The following is a 13408-nucleotide window of genomic DNA, read 5'->3' as shown; positions in this document are numbered from 1 at the left end:
GCAGAAAAAACACCCATCAGCAAAATGATACTACAGAGCACGTATATCAGTAATATGAAGTACTCCATAAATTTCACATAATTTTAATAAACTTTGAGAGAAGATTATGCATTTTGTTTTAATCATATATCTTAAACCTGTTGCTAAATTTTCTTGAGCGTGCATTCCTGCATGATACTTTGTTTTCCTTCTTATGTATTCCTCTATGAACGTGTGAATCTCTCTGAACTGGCGTTGGTTTAGTTGGAAGCTTTCCCCTACTACTGAATCAGAAACTTCCTTACGCAGCACACATTCGATTTTTGCATGTACTTGCTACTACACTGAGGTCTTTCTCTGCTATTACGAGCATGTTACAACGAAACAACGTTTCTGAGTTCTTAATCAAGCTCAGAATCCAAATCTACCAGCATAGAAAGATTTGATGTGGACAAAGCAGGGCGTGCCACTTTGCGCAAACGTTGTTCTATGCGCTGACCTGCACTCGCTGCTCCTCCGGCGTGCCTCTGTTGCGTGCACTGTGCTCGGACCTGCATAGGTTTTTGCTGCTCTGCTGTGTCTCCACGCTGTCTGTATTGCGTGCATGTGTGCGAACTGGATTGAATATAGTATTCGAAAACTCACGTTTCAACTCCCATAATAATATTATCCAAGAAAAGTAGAATCGTTTCTAAATATTTCCACAAGTTCTTCACAAACGAGCACTCAGTTTGACTTGTGATCTTGGGTCCAAATTTTCGCGATCAGTTCCTTTATCTGCAATTGTTCGGTTACAGTTGTAGATACATTGGTGTTAAGTGTACTTTACTCATTAGACAAACACCATATTTTACAGATATTTTTCAATAATTCACACATGCGACCTAACCAGTGTCCCACTGAATGTCGGCCACATAGAATCCGTCGTCCAAAAACACCTTTTGCAATTGAAACACCTGATGTTTTGGCAGCGGGCTTCCGATGTTTCACATATAATCTGATTGCGTACTGTTCTTCATGTGAACGCTGCATCACATTTGGAACCGTACCACCACATACATGTTTCCATAGGTACAACTTGACACTTCAGACAGTTGGAGAAAACTGGGATAGGACACGATGGCCAGCTGATAAGCCCAACCAACTAGCGTGGGAAGGTAGACCGCACTCCGACCAATAGGAGTGTCAGAAGATATGACATTAATTGCTCGACAAACCTTTTAATTGGTGACTGGCGTGTAAATCAATTGTTAAATCGTGCAGTGTGTCCCATATATGCAACTAAACACTCACTGTAAAGCAATCAGTCCAAGGTTTCCAGAAACAAAAGGTTTATTTGACTACTTAATACCACGTGATTGAAAACGAAAGAACAGATTTCAGTTCTTTAGTAGATACTAACTATAAAGGGTTAGTTGCAAGCTTTCCCCTAGTACTGATTCAGAAACTTCGTGACGGTGCACGTCACTGGATAGAGGGAGGGTCACAGTTTCGGGACATCTGAGGCGCTGTTTGTTTGCAGTAACACGGTGAATACACAGCAGGAGAAATCATTTGTGTGTTGGAATTTGCGCGATTCCAATGCCATCTTCAAATGCAACTTGCATTCCGCCATCGATTTAACAATAACTCGCCTCTGCGTAGACAGATTTACGACTGGCTCACAGAATTGTTTTCATGTTGTTTGTATACAAAAGGGAAGAGCACTGGTCGGCCATGCGCTTACAATGAAAATGTCGAGCTCATCCGAGATGCGTTCACACGGAGTCCTCGAACTTTCACAAGACGTGCAGGCCACGAATTCAACTTCCTCAGATAACGGTGTGCGGGCTTTGAATCGACGTCTGCATATAAAGCCTTACAATGTGCAAGAATGATGTCCCGGTGACCACATCAAAAGGTATGAATTTCGGATTCCATTTCTCCAGGATATTGCAAAGGACACTTTTTACGAACGGCGGATCTTTGCAGATGAATCGGGTTTCATCTAATGTGCAAAGTAGATCGGCATTATGTAAGTGTTTGAGGGGGTGGGGGTGGGGCGGGGAGGGGTCACGAAATCATAGCGTCATCTTCAAACACGAAGGACACTCGCCAAACTGAATGTGTTTGGTATCATTTCTGTTAACAAAGTTTGTGGACCTTCCTTTTTCGCACAGGAAACTGTGACATGCATGCCATACCTTTACTGTTGGTTGTTCCCTCTGCTTCACTAAGTTTGAAATCATTTCGTTTTCAAGAAATGTGGCACCCGTCTCACTTTCACCTTGATGTGCAGCGTTGTCTTGACGACATCATCCCGAAATTTTTGATTGGAAGAGACTGACAACAAGATCTTGTTCATTACTTTGGGCCTCCCAGGTTACCAGACCTCACATCTTGCGATTTTTTCTGTGGTGGTACATATAAGACAGTCATTGTTCGACCTATCGCAACTACTTTCCAAGGGCTGAGAAATCGAACTGTTGAAGCTATCGACTCCATAAACAGAGACCTGTTGTATCATGTGTAAATGAACTAGACTCGAGTAAAGCATGATGCTCATGATGATATTGTATATTTGCGAATACAGCACTTAAAACATTCGTCTATCCAATGACACGTCCCACGTGTTTCTACCTTTCACAGTTTGTATGTAGTTAACAATTCAAATGAGGTTTTTATTTTTGAATGACACTGTACAAGAAAAGATGGTACTGTTTTAAGTTTGCTTTTAGAGTAATACAGTTAGGGAAACAAATGAAATTCGGAGTTGCGTTTTGATCAAGGAGGGAGACTACAGTTCTGTATGCGAAAAATTTTCAGCTGGCTGGTTAAATTATATTCCAGTCAACGATCGCTTGTTGTGTAAGTAGGAGAAGAAGAAATGATGATTGAGATTCGGTTGTCGAGGATCTGCTGTTCGGCATTATAGTAATTTTGTAAAATTGTTGCTGTTAGCTTTTGATCAAATGAGACTTCCGGAAGATTCGAGATTTTTAAAGAAAACTGTAACTTCCTTCCGATGGGCAAAGGAACTCCTCGTGGGAAGTTACGCAGACACATGTCAGAAACTTCAGATCGATGAATATTGCCGAAATGCTTAGTATTCTGCGAGGCTACTAAACAAATAAGCATTGTGTGAAGCTTAGAATTTTTTACTGATAGTTAAAGGTTGGGATCCTTAGACAACAAGTCTCGTATCCTATAGTACGAAAATAATTTAGTACGTGAGTGATCGGAATGATGCAATCTATGTGCAAGTATACGCTTTTAAGTGAGAAGCTGTGTGTTAGGGCGGAATTGGTGGCAACATGTGTGTTACTAATGTGAGGTATGTAGCACAGATATTATAGCCAAAAACATGTTTTATTTAACACCCTCAGTCAAACCTGACATTATGTGTCCTCTTTTAAGAGATGCGACAAAACCAATTATGCACCGGATCGATCATACACGTTTATACAACTTTCAAAGTAAGTCGCTTTACTAAAGTGAGTTAATTCCATGAAAATAACGACCCCACCTCGCTACATGCATACCAAGGAACATAAGATACTACGAATGTAAGTCATTTAAAGGCACACGCAAGGTGCACAACGCGACTGTTTCTTTTTGTCACGAATTCGTTTGGAACTGTGCCAAACATGGTAAGTGTGAAATCGCAAAGGACCCAGGTGTTCAAGTTGCCGATTACGCGCGTAGAGAAAACATCTACCTGTGCTAATGGACAATCTAACTCTTACATAGAGAATTTCAAAGGAGGCCAGCGAGTAACAGAATACCCTCCTCTCCCCCCGCCCCCCTCCCGTGAAAGCCGGCCTCCTCCCCTAGACACTTGTTTTAGGACATCATACCCAAAAGTATGTAGCTCCGCCATAACTTGGCTTAAAGAAACACTCCACTATCAATTTAAGTAAGTCCTATTCTAGAGGAAATTATTGTATGCGTCCTGTCATTTGACCGAGAATACTTTGTACTTTTGTCTCCCATCTACCTTATGTCATTTTTCACAACTTCGTGCCTACTACAACCTACATTCTTCGTAGCCTACCTTGTGTTTACTGACGTGAATCTATCACTTCAACATGTCCCATTGTCTTCTAGTTGCAGTTGCAATTATCTATTCCTGTATATCTTAACATGTTCCACCAACATATCCATTCCCTAGTTATGAGCTCCCACCGCCTTCTTCCTCTTCGTCATCTACTTGTGTCTACTTATTACACGCTTCATCTAGTTGTAGTTAAAAAAGCAATTAATTGTGGTAATAATGATTTGCGGTTGCTGTGGCCTTTATTCTAACCTGAAAATAACACACGAGGTGCCAAGGCGTCAATGTCATGTGAGACCTGGAAGTGTAAGGTACCAGTAGTTCATATGTAGCTCACGTATCTCGCAAGCAGTTACCGAGATCATTATGACATGTTGACGCATTTTATTGACATTAACTATATCAGTGTGTACGATATAAATAACTATTAAATATTGAAATATTTATGCCGAAAATTGTAGGACTTATCCGCTATCGTGTCAGACAATCATGACTTGCAGAAGAATATATAACTCTACTTCGTATAACTAGGATGGTCAAAGACTTGGTACAATGAGGTTCCAAACAGCAATGTTATTATACATACATCTCTCGATTCCGTCATCATAGATCCCAGTCGAAAATTGTGTAGGTGACGGTGCTGTAGTAACTCCTGCCGCAACTCGGCTGACAGCAAACGTTATCTAGATACTTGCCGGTACATAATGGATCTTCAATAGTTCTAATGACGTTAACGTACCAGTCGATGATTAAAGTACGTAGTCTGTCTCCAGGCGATGGCTCGGGAATGAAAATTAATTTTCCAGTCAGGGAGCAACCTCTCCAGCTAAACATGCGGCAAAGCTCTGGCTGTGACTTGCACCATCTAAATCTGGTTTAACGGGAAGGCCCTGCGTTCGGGCTATAATTGCATCTCTGGACGTCACGTGTTTCTGCGACGGAGAACAAAGCAGAAGCTCTGCCGCCGGCCCGCAGAGTGATTATATTCGGCAGCGACGTCCATGGCGCGATTATTAAGTGAACCGAGCGAAAACCTGCTTCCTGTGTGGGGCGCTTTGTGGCTTCCGTTAACAGTATCTGCGTTAACAAAGGAGTATTTCCTCCTGTTGTACGGTCGACTTTTCTTCAAAGACTAACTCGTTTGTTTTTTTTTAAACTGTCTGCACCTATTGTAAGTGAAAAAGTGAAAGGAGAACTGAAAGTTGATAATCATAGACTCGTGCTACAAAATAGATCATTATCATTGGTGAGCAAGCACGAGAACTGTCAAGAAAACGAAGGCACATTCAACGTTCTCATAATTTTCTGCAGGTAATGGTATGCTAGAAGTTGAACTTGTTAATTTATGGATCTAAGACTAAACTCTGCAATCGCACTCTGCTTCCTATTCTGCCTCTCTTACAACTGTTTGTTCACACATGGAAAAATGATAGATTATGGGTGTAGTCCTGTTTCAGAACTTAAAAAATACATTTTATTTTGCTCAAAATGTTTTCTGGGATACCTACTTTAGCACAGTGTTCATCCCAAGCTCTCCAGGAACTCCGTTATCGAGTTACAAAACAATTTACGAAAATGCGTCTCTTAAAACCATTCCCAACGGGGAAAAATATACGAAATAGCGCCTACTTATGGCAGAATATAATAAGGACGACCTAACTAGAGTTATAGTAGTTATGAACTGCCATACCACTTAGAATATACAAAATGTCTACTAAAGAGACTGCGTACGTTTCTCTTGTAAGTCTTCTTCTGGAGTATTGCTGGGTGGTGTGGGATCCGCTTCGGGTGGGATTCACGAAGGACATGGAAAAAGTCCAAAGAAGGACAGTTCGTTTTATTTAACCGTGAAAATTGGAGAGTGTGCCACGTTTATGATACGCGAATTTGAGTGGAAATAATTGAAACAAATACGTTTTTCATTGTACAATTACCTACTCATGAAATTCCAATCAGCAAATTTCCTTTACGAACGCCAAATTGTTTTATGACTCCCATCTACATGAGAGAAACGAACCTTGTCACGAAGTAAGAGAAATCAGAGCTCACACGGGGAGATTTAAGTGTTCGTTTTTCCTGCACACAGGTGGAGAATGAAACGGCAGGGAAATAGCTTGAAGGTGGTTCGATAAACCACATGTCACAGACAATTGTGAATACTGGTCACGTAGATGTATATATGACTGACACCGCTGGAATACTGTGAGCCATACGAGACAAGGCTCGCCGTACACTTCTTTCAAAAAAATCGTTCAAATGGCTGTGAGCACTATGGGACTTAACTTCTGGGGTTATCAGTCCCCTATAACTTAGAACTAGCGCCTAGAATCGCTCGGCCACCCCGGCCGGCACACTTCTTTCAGCTTGCGAAAAATTTCTGAAATATTTTCCACTTCTGGGCGAAGGTATTGAATAACCGTTCATTGTGCGGATCGGAAGGAGCCCACCATGCAACGAACTGCAGGAACAATTCTCCAGAAATGAGGAAATTGTGGTGAAGCCATTAGGTGTGATTGAGCAAATGGGAACACCACCACACCATTCACCTACTGAGATTGTATAACACACTACTATAGTGAAGTTCTTCTTTCCAATTATTTACAAATACTTTCATATTTGATGTATAAATTGTATTACATCTATAAAATAGAAGGGGCATTCATCTCATAGTATCAGTTTGGTACTAACATATTCGTAGACATAATTACAATGGAAATGGCAAAACTATGAAGTACAGCATGCTCAGTCGCATTTCATCAATTGATATATAAATACGTTACCTCAAATCGCCGGCCATTCTTTATGACATAGTCTCGTTGACTAGATGCACTGTATTATAACCGTAGTTGCTTCTTCATGGCAACCATTTTTGTTGTAGTCACCTTCTTCGAACACATATTACTCCCGTGCTGCCCTGCGTATAAGATGCGTTTGAATCATACCGAGCCCTCTATTAGACAGAATCACTCGTGAATATTGGAGAGAAAATTGAATTCTCTGACTGAAGAGTATATACAGTCTTTTAAGCGACAGAATACATTCTTGCTAGTAAATCAGGCCTTTCACATAAGCGATCCGAAGTAGCGTACTGACGTGAACAGTTTACTTCCATCTAAGATTTTGTTTTTAAATTTTATTGTAATTTTGGTATTTCCATATGACGCTAGCTCAAAATCAGCAGCATAGTCAGCAAGCTGCGAGCGGTAAGCTACGGACGAACGTTTCACGAACACAGCACAAATTCCGGGTCAAGTGCTCCTTCTTCAGAAACGGTGGGATAGTCATCCGAACCCTTCGCAATAGTAAAACATTCCGTATTCGAAGCACATCTAATAGTGTAAACACCTTCACCGTAAATGGTTCTGGGAAACTCGTAGCGAAAATTTGCCGAAAATTTGATGTCAACACAGAATTATAAAGATTAAAATAACAGAAGAATGTAATAAATTAAATGACGGAGAGAGTGGGCTCATAAATTTCTTTTTTGGCTAATACAGTTCACAATTGACGGTTAAAACTGCAGCAGAAAGGAACATTAGTATTTATGCCCTACGGGCAGCCAGATCATTAGGGATGGAACACTAGGGCATATCACAGAAAATTACTCCTGTGGTGTAACAAAACTAAGAGATCCGTAAATCTGGGTTTTATATAACTTGTGCTTGGACCACTCAGTCTCATATCTTTGACCGAAATTTTTGTTTAACTTTTTAGCTTAGTTTTTGTGATGCATAAGAACTTGGAGTAAGACTTTCAGAACATGTTTTTCGGCTGAGAATTTCACACCGTATTTATATGCTAGAAAAAGAACCACATCCTCTCTGATTTGCGAAGTACGACGTAACGTTTCTAGGAAGCAGATGTTCCATTACCTAGATTGGTTTGTGACCGGCTTATTTCTGTCAGCTGCAACACGAGGGAGGTGTTTCAGGAACTGGTCACCGTTGGTAATTGCGTCCACAACTGATAACGGAAGCGGAGTTGGAGCAAAGTTGAGCTTTGTGCTCGCGCCCTCCCCCGGCCGTCACCTAACTGTTTGCTAAAAGCACTGGCTGGTTACAGCGCGGTCAGCCTCACTGCACGCAACAGTCCCTGGTCAGCTGCAGACCTGTTTGTTTGCTTCCGGCGGTACAGTGCTGAAGCCACCGCGGTGACAACTGCTTCTGTACGCTACGGGCATACAATCGTTGTACGAGTGGGAAGCAATCTGACTGATAGACGGTATGCTTTAATGAATAAAGGCTGACAATTCTCGATTTTATATTTATGCGAATACACGAAAAAAATGTGACAAATTTTCTGTCCGTCATTCTTCATTATGTTATACCTTGTATTTAGTTATGGAATTTCCGGTAACGTAACTCTCTTGTAGTACCTGAAATACAAATGAACTGACCAACAAGCCAAAATTCGTCCAATAAAGATAATTTCGTAAGTAATTGTCGAATTATGGTGTGCATCACGTACTTGGTTTCTTAAAAAGGTAGATTTGTTTTTGGGTCGTATCCTCCTTGAGCATGACAAAAATTACGACAACAAAGTATATTTTGTCCTTTTCAAAGATGGTTGCCTTTATCTGTCATAGGCCTGTGAAAGCGAATCATTTTCTCTTAAAGTTGGGAAATGTAAGGTGAACATTGCGTAGTTTTCAAGTGCAGTAGGCAAAACTTAAATCAACATTTATACTACGTGGAACATAGCTGAGAAACTGGGCATGGATATTTTCTTGTGTGGAAGAAGCAAACTGTAAATAAGAAAAGTTTTGTGCACATTAAAAATGAAACGTTACTGTTAAGCTAAGTGATTGATATAGATCTGTTTGGTTGACTTTGCAAACAGTCAATAAACATTTCTGAACTTCACGATACGCGCTTAACGATCTCACATATACAAGGTGATCCAATTATCGTGACCGGTTCAAATATCTCACGAAATAAGCCTCAAACGAAAAAACTACAATGAACGAAACTTGTCTAGCTTGAAGGGAGCAAAGCAGATGGCGCTATGGCAGGCGCGCTACATGGCGCTGCCATAGATGAAACGGACATCAACTGCGGCTTTTTATATAGGAATCCCCATTTTTATTACATATCCGTGTAGTACGTTCTAGTTGGATCAATTTTTCGCTTTGTGATAGATGGCGCTGTAATAGTCACAAACATATGGCTCACAATTTTAGACGAACAGCTGGTAACAGGTAGGTTTTTTAAATTAAAATACAGAACTAAGTATCGTTTGAACATTTTATTTCGGTTCTTCCAATGTGATACATGTACCTTTGTGACCTTATCATTTCTGAGAACGCATGCTGTTACAGCGTGATTACCTGTAAATACCACATTAATGCAATAAATGCTCAAAATGATGTCCGTCAGCATCAATGCATTTGACAGTACGTGTAACGACATTCCTCTCAACAGCGGGTAGTTTGCCTTCCGTAATGTTCGCACATCCATTGACAGTGCTCTCATGCATGTTTTCAGGCGTTGTCGGTGGATCACGGTAGCAAATATCCTTCAACTTTCCCCACAGAAAGAAATCTGGGGACGTCAGACCCGGTGAACGTGCGGGCCATTGTATGGTGCTTCGACGACCAATCCACCTGTCATGAAAGATGCTATTCAATTCCGCTTCAAACTCACGTGAACTATGTGCCGAGCATCCATCATGTCGGAAGTACGTCGCCATTCCGTTATGCAGTGAAACATCTTGTAGTAACATCGGTAGAACGTTACGTAGGAAATCAGCAGACATTGCACTATTTAGATTGCCATCGATAAAATGGGGGCCAATCATCCTTCCTGCCATAATACCGCACCATACATTAACCCGCCAAGGTCGCTGAAGCTCCGCTTGTCGCAGCCATCGTCACCATGCAATTCCTGGTACATAGAAATATGGTACGGCTGCAATCGATGTTGATGTAGCATTCTCAACACCAACGTTTTTGAGATTCCAGATTCTGGCGCAATTTGTCTGCTACTGATGTGGGTATTAGCAGCGATAGCAGCTAAAACACGTACTTGGGAATCATCATTTTTTGCAGGTCGTGGTTGACGTTTCACATGTGGCTGAACACTTCCTGTTTCCTTAAATAACTTAACTATCCGGCGAACGGTCCGGACTCTTGGATGATATCGTCCAGGATACCGAGTAGCATACATAGCACACGCCCGTTGGGCATTTTGATCACAACAGCCATACATCAACACAATATCGACCTTTTCCGCAATTGGTAAATGGTCCATTTTAACACAGGTAACGTATCACGAAGCAAATACTGGGGGAATGTTACGTGATACCACGTACTTATACGTCTGTGACTGTTACAGCGCCATCTATCAAAAAGCGAAAGAAGTGGTCCAACTAAAACATTCCTATTTATTTACGTACTACACGAATATGTATTAAAAATTGGGGTTCGTATTTTAAAAATCGTTGTTGATATTCGTTATACCTATGCCAGCGCCATCTAGCGGGCCAACCATAGCGCCATCTGATTTTCCCCTTCAAGCTAGACGAGTTTCGTTCTTTGAAGTTTTTCGTTTGCTGCTTACTTCGTGAGGTATTTGGCCCGGTCACTGTCAATGGTCCACCCTGTATATCATTTTTTAATTGGTTCAGGGTGAGACAAACAGGTCCACTTGGATATTCGTCCGCATGACTGAAGTGATATGCCGGACTCTGGCGAGAGTCGTAGGATTGATATGGTGAAGTGTAGACACATTTTCTCATTTGCGAAAATGATCCTGTCTGACGGACTAAGCATTGCATGGCACTCTTTGATGACACTTTGACATCGTTAAAGATTAATAATACAAGAATATAATAAGGTGAATGATAGAGATAGTGAGCTTAGAAATTTGTTTCTTGGAGAATAAAGTTCACAATTGACAGTTAAAACTGCAGCAGAAAGGAACATATTAGTATTTAACTGCCCACTGGCCACAGCGTTTCCACGATTTCGTTGCCACGTAACTTCCCACAACAAACACCAGTTGCTCCACTGAATGTGCTTTGGTCTGCTTTGCATTGCTCCACTCACACTTACACAGCCCGCACTACGCTCTCAACCTGTGTGGACCACGTGGTGGCCATACTCACAGTGTGCGCGGCATACATTCACGTTCAATCGTATGCGCTCGTACGGGAAACTTATTTACCTTGCCCTCCATGAAAAATGGGTACAGACGTACTGCAACTGTAAAAGGATGCTCAGAAAAGAAGTATGGTTGGTAGAGAGATACATTTGATAATCATCACGTTAGACTTTAGAACGATTTTAATGAAACTTTTCGAAAAATACCGGGAGGGGCAGTTTGTATCCATTGGGGACATTTATTAACGCCTACATGACCCCTATCCACAAACGTGTCTGCATGAAACTCATAAATACAGACGTAAAGTGCAGTAGGAACTACGAAGCAACAGTTACAAGAGAAGTTCCAATGCCTTACCAAATCATACAGACGTACAAACAATGGACAAGTTTGCAGACCTACTTGCGAGGGAAAAACTTCAACAATTCTCGTCACAAGTCCTCGGCCACCGTCGTTCAGACATATGTACAGCTGCCTGCAGAAGAGACCCAATCTCACTTAGGTAACCATTTTTGTTGATACAACAGAGCACAACGCAGTAAGATCTCAGTGGACGCCCCAGGGTACGACAACAATTTAACGGGCGGGAGGAAGGTGCAGCCTGGGTTCACGAAAAGCCATTTGTTGCTTTACAATAGTTGTTAATCCTCTATTTTAACAAACCATAAATATTAAAATTAAAAGTGAAGTAGCTCTGACAGAACAGGAAATTTAAGATAAAGTAATATAACTTACACAAGGCTGTTTAAATACCACCTTTCGCAGTTGCAGTTATTTTTACAGGACAAGTAATGCCTCTTTAAAATAACAAATTCAACATTTGTAGAAATACAACTCGAGAGCGCTTTAGGCGCTCTTAAAATTTCAACAAGGCTGACTGAATATGAACGCAGCTGTAGATTTAATAAATCAGACTCCTTCTTTGCTGTACCTAACACACACGTAAGTGCTACATATAGCCAGCAAAGGCAGAAAACTCAGCTTATTAGAAGCACTTGAAATTCGGAAACACTTAACCGTAAATCCACAGCTGGTCCTAAATGACCAATTACAACTGAGCACGTCACCACTCTTAAACTACACACAATAAAGCAAACCTGCTACTAACCACTTAGTATCCCAGTAGTAAACAAATTCAGACCCCAATATAATTTAACATCTCTTATGTGTTTAAATTCCTAACTGTAACTCAACTGTAATAATGTAATATTTGGCAAATATTAATGCACAATTTTCTAATAACAAAATGTAATTCCCAAAGAAAACATCGCAAGTTTACAACCAGCAACTAATGTCCAGTACAACTGTTCACAAGAAATACCAAAAACTTGTAATTTTGTATTAATGTGTATTCTAAATAATTCTAATTGTTGTCATATATAGTACTGACAAACCATAAAATGTTATTTATTATATTAAAGAACAGTTTTACAGAACAAAAAGTCAAAAGACCTGTTTGACAATACCACAACTAAAGATCATGTGCAAGTGCGTTGTATCTTAGTCCAGAATGTTTGGTTCGTTAGCGCACAATCTCCTTGCAAACAACAGCCAGTAGTTATCTGAAGATGGCCTAATAATCCGAAAACTAGTTCACACAAATAAAAGTAAGTTCGACTAAAAACTGTCTAAGTGTTATTACACCCTCTAAACTCTTAGGAACTTTTCAAGCAGGAAGCAATAATGGCAAAGATGAGCGAAACGCTGAACAAACTACAATAAAAAAGAAAACACATTTTCAATACACTCAAATACATCGACAATAAGTTGAGTTCAGACAGAGAGAGCGGCGGAAAGGGGGGGGGGGCAATTTAGTAACAGGAGTCGGGAGTGGTGGAGAACAGCGCTCACGTAGTGGTGGGGAACAGCGCTCAAACCAGCCTAACGGTAGCAAGTTCAACATCGGAGCACATGTGCCAAAATTCAGAAGTACTTTACCCAAAAATAAGGTAGGGCGCGTGCTTATCACAGACAATCAACGTCATCGCGACGCCCACAACACCAAAAGTCACCTCCAAAACCAACAGGGGCGCAACAGCGAGGAGCCCAACACTCCACATCGTTGTGGCCCTGTACAAATAGCCTCTGCCTTGGATGGACAACCGCCGATCAGGCCCATAATGTCACGCACACTTTCCTCTCTCTCAAAGCCCCACCGTTATTGACCACCCCTCTCCAACACCCTCTAACCAAAGAGCCAACTGCAGGAACACCGAAGCGTCACCCGGTGGTGTAACAGGAAAACGAATTGCGCCAGGAAGCAAAGATATAAAAGCTCCGAAAACGACCCGAAACG

Source organism: Schistocerca gregaria, chromosome 1, assembly GCF_023897955.1.
Source record: "Schistocerca gregaria isolate iqSchGreg1 chromosome 1, iqSchGreg1.2, whole genome shotgun sequence".
Lineage (NCBI taxonomy): Eukaryota > Metazoa > Arthropoda > Insecta > Orthoptera > Acrididae > Schistocerca > Schistocerca gregaria.
This window is presented reverse-complemented; position numbering follows the sequence as displayed.